The sequence below is a fragment of the Nymphaea colorata genome, unplaced genomic scaffold, assembly GCF_008831285.2.
Source record: "Nymphaea colorata isolate Beijing-Zhang1983 unplaced genomic scaffold, ASM883128v2 scaffold0003, whole genome shotgun sequence".
NCBI classification, from domain to species: domain Eukaryota; kingdom Viridiplantae; phylum Streptophyta; class Magnoliopsida; order Nymphaeales; family Nymphaeaceae; genus Nymphaea; species Nymphaea colorata.
The window spans coordinates 7,501-12,500 of NW_022204509.1; positions in this window are offsets into that span (position 1 = coordinate 7,501).

Genomic DNA, 5,000 nt, shown 5'->3' on the forward strand with positions numbered 1-5,000 from the left:
ACCTAGAATCATTAACCGAAATGGTCAAATGATTCTGTTGATGCAGTCGAGTAATTAAGCGTTTCACAATTAGTGAACTAGATTTATTGTCATTGTCATAACCTAAATTTTCCGTGGGTTCATAAAAAATCGAACTATTTAAACCATGATCATGAGCAAGTGCATAGATATACTCCCGAAAAAGAAGTGGATATAAGAAGCGCTGTTTCCGGTATCTATCTATTTCTAAATAGCCTTGCAATTCGTCTTGCAATTTATCCATTTGTTTGCAATGAAACTTGAACCGCATGCGGGGGAGGATTTCTTGGGTTATTAAATAATCAATACATAGTGCGATATGGTCCTAACAAGGTATATCATAAAAACTGATATACCTGGAGACAAGACGTCTAATCAACGCATCCTCTCTTTTTCCATCCAACTCGTTCGTGTTTGGGTATAGTTACAAGAGATTGTGTATTAGAAATCCTTTATTTTTGCAACCCGATCGCTCTTCTGACTTTGGAATGAGTTATATTTATCAGTACACCGTTTCTTATACACATTTGGTTACACTCCAGTAACTAATGGAGAACAGTGAATAGTTAGGATTTTTTTTTAAAGGAATCAATGATCCACTCGCAGGAGAGCCCTTTCCCGCATCAGGCACTAATATATTTTTAACGTCTAATTAGATCGGGTATTCGTTCGAATTCAGATAAGAACGGAAACTCGTTGCTTTTGGTTTTTCCTTATAATTGGAGCCATATAGCTCTATCCATTTATTCACTTGACCCAACTGTGAATGAATTTTGAACCGTTCTAGCTAAGAATCAAAAGGACATTTTTTACCGATCTGATATGACCAGATAAGAATGAAGTATTCTCAGAGTTATCCATTGATACGACATGCTGTTTTTTCCATTCATTCCCTTTCAGGATCAGTCGTGGTCTTACAAACTCTACCGATGGTATGGACGAATCCGCTTCATCCAAATGTGTAAAAGATCATAGCCGCACTTAAAAGCCGAGTACTCTACCGTTGAGTTAGCAACCCAGATAAGGATCTAATTACGATCGAAATAAAAATCAAGAGATTTGATTACCGGAACCAGTCAAGTCAAAATTACCGGAACCAGTCAAGTCAAAACATTGAACTAACATAAGCATAAGAATAACAGCAAGTTTAGAAGAAACTATGATTCTAAAAAATCTATACAATAAAGAAGAGCAGATTCACAGATAAGTATAGCTTTAGTAAATAAAAAAAAAGACTTCCTGTGTCACAGACGATCCCTCAAACCAATCCTTTGAATGAAGTAAAAAACCAAACCTATGAAACCGCAAGAATAGATCGATTTATCTACGATCGAATTCTATTGTATTCTATTCGTTCGAGAGACCATTGTCAATACAAACGAAATATTGGGAAATCAAATCAAACAAAATACAATAAATAAACTAAATATAAATAAGATAAGGCCTTGTGTTAGATTGGCACTACAAGAAATGAAAATGAAGTGAAGTAAAGAAGAAGTAGGTAAAAAAGAATATCGTATTTATTCACTATCACTATAGGCCCCAAGATTCACCTCTTGTTTCTTGAGGTGAGGGAGTCCCAAGGAAAACCATCAGATTAATGGTAATCCCATAATTTCATGGATTTCAGTTATGACATATAATATAATCCTTTTTCTATCCCTCTCATATTCATATAAATATAAAAAGACAAAGAGATTCTTTGTCATTCTTTGTCCTTACATTATCTCAAACCATATAGGAACAATAGCGAATAGGTATGAATATAGCAAGAGAGTGGCGAAGAAACAATTAAACAAAACTAGAACTAGCTACTATACCGGTCCATCTTTTGATTTCATTAATTTCATTTTGTTTGATTAACTCGAAGTTCCTTAAATACCTCTGCCTTTTTTGAAATATCATGAACAGTTCCCGTGGGTTGAGCTCCTTTTTCAAGGAAATATAGAATAGCAGGAACATTTAAATAAGTTTGATTCTTTATCGGGTCGTAAAAGCCTACTTTCCGAAGATCTCTTCCCTCTCTTCGGGATCTGACATCAATTGCAATGATTCGATAGGTGGCTCATTGGGATAGATCGATGGGCAATACCCCCCCCCCTGGAAACGTATAGGAAGTTTTCTCCTCATACGGCTCGAGAAAGAATGATTAAAATTGATGGATATAAATCTATAGCAAACGGATCCTTGAAATCATCAATTAAATTATGATTGAAGTCGTCTTTTTCCTTCTTCCTTCCTATAAAATAAAAATATCATTCGTCCTCATAACTCAAGTTGGGTAATTCTCAAAGGACTAAAAAAGAAATCCTTAAAAAATCCTTAAATAAATATTTATTGAGCGGTCTATAACCCCTTTTTTGTCTCGTCTGGAATATATTTCCATTTCTTACTTATTATGATCCAATCCACTTGATTGAGACAATCATTGAAAATGGTGTTTTCTTGTTTTGGAATCACTTATCCTTGAATCATTAGGTTTAGACATTACTTCGGTGATCTTTAATCTTCCGGAACGGCAGCAACATACCTTTTGGCTATTTCTTTACGTCGAAGAATCATACGAACGATTCAATTCCATTAATTCCCCTGTGATACACTTCTTTATCATCGAAATAGTCTCACCAATTACAGCAAACTTTTTTTTTATAGAAAAGTCGGTCCAATTTGACCTTTTCTATATCGAAGATATACTTACGAAGTCGTTCCAAATTATTAATTGGCACTAACCCTAGATCCTGCCTCTGATAATCATTTATTCTCGAGCTCCATCATGTACTATTTTATTTACATTACAACCCAACATCGTGGAGTAATGGTGAAACAGAACAAAATATGTCGAGCCAAGAGCATCCTCATTGAAGATGATGGATGTAAAAATCCACAGCCGATCATGTCATTCAAGTCGCACGTTGCCTTCTACCACATCGTTTCAAACGAAGTTTTACCATAACAAAAATTCCTATAATTCGGAATCGGTACGGGATTGATTCAATATGGAATTAAATCATGAATAGTCATTGATTGATCTTTTATTCTATTTTTTAATATTCTCCATGGACGCATATGTATATCTAACAAGTATCCAGTTTGCCCCCTGATTCTAGCGTATGAATCATTTATTTCACCATTTATAAGAAAGACGAATAAACAAGAAGTTAGTTAACAACCTGATCATTTGTGACAATCAGTCATGAGTGAAATGAGCCAATTCTTGCTCGAACGACTAAGCTAAACTAAAGATCTTTAATTGGATTTCCAATACCGGAAAAGAATGAGTTAGTAACTGATTAAGCCATTCCAATGAACCAGAAAGGGCCAAAGTGGTTTGATGGTAAATGATAAATTAACTAATCTCAGACTTCATCGAGTATCAAGGATTCATGAAAAATGGTTTCACATAAAAAAATCTCGTACTTTGCCATCATTGCTATTGGTGGAAAGCAGTTCTTCCGTAAAGACTCAATTTGATCTCTGAATCAATCAGCAAGTCTGTGCAATCACAACGAATAACTGTAATTACGGATATCTCTTAGACGTCAATTTGATCATTTTGATCATCATAATAACATGAAATTTAATTTTGCTTTTCCTTAAATCATCAACTGTCTAAACCAGATCAACTGTCTAAACCAGATAAATGGGACGAGAAACAAAATCTAAAACTAATTTCATTTCTTTGTTCATGAGCATCAAACATAATAAGAAATATAGTAAAAGTCAAAAAATGAATAAAAAAAGACACAGTAAAGTAAATAAGATAAAGTGAACGTCCTCGATTCATTCTTGAATCTGATTGAGAATATCAGAATCAAAGCAGCATGATCTTTTGGTATCCATCGGGTTATGTTATATATACAGCTGTTACCGCGGGTAATCGTGGATATTTTAAGGCATCACAGAAATTTCTGACCGAAACCAAAGACTGTTTGTTGTTTGTTCTTACTGAAATAGAACAATAACAATACAAAAGGGTGGCATGCTTCTTTTCGGCATATTCTGCTTTTTTGCTTCCAGAGTCGTTCGATAAAGTCAAGTAAATTAAATCCGCGATTCTGCCTACCAATGGATTTACAATTCCATTATTCATCAGTTCATTAGAACCAGATGCAAATTGGGTACAATACAATGCATCTATTCCTATTGAACTTGATTGTTTGTTGATGAAATCGGGAATAGCCACAGATATTTCAATTGATACCTTCCATTGTTGATCAGCACATCACATATCTAAAAAACATTTCATCTGGATTATATTATGAATCATGCATACCCGGTCAACCAACAAAAGAATCTTCTTTTCTTATAAGCTGTGTAAGCTGCGTGCTATACCAGTACCAGACACGTATAAGTGCAAAACAAAAAAGGTCCAGATCCGTTTTTTATTCCCATTTTTTCATTTGAGTCCAGTCTTAGGAACTCGAATCCCGTTGATGGAATTGGTACCACGAACTCGAACCCTCATTAGAATCCAAATAAAATGAATTCTCAATTGGGATAATTATTAAATGAGATACGATTACCATATCTGCTTTACCATTAATTCAAAGTTAGAAGATAGAAGAGGTTTCTTTCACATTTCGACTCAGAATGGATCATGCAGGAATCAGAATTTTCTGGATTCAAGCATAAAGTTTCTTTTGACTAACCAACTCCAATATGAACGGTACGGACATAGACTGAATAATCCAATTTTGAATTAAATCAAAAAAATATCTTTTCAACGGATCTATGTCTATGCTCCCCCACGCCTATACCAAAATCATGGATTTTTCATACGTGTGTCAGTCATTGAAAGTGAATTCCGTGTGTAGGAAACAGAATACAGAATAGAAAGGTAAAGTCTAATTCAGAAAAGAATCATTAACATTAAAAAATCATTAACATTAAAAACCAAACTAGAAAGAAAAAAACTAGAAATAAAGAATAGATTACGATTACATTGTATCCAACATGAACCTCCTAAATAGAAATTTAGATGA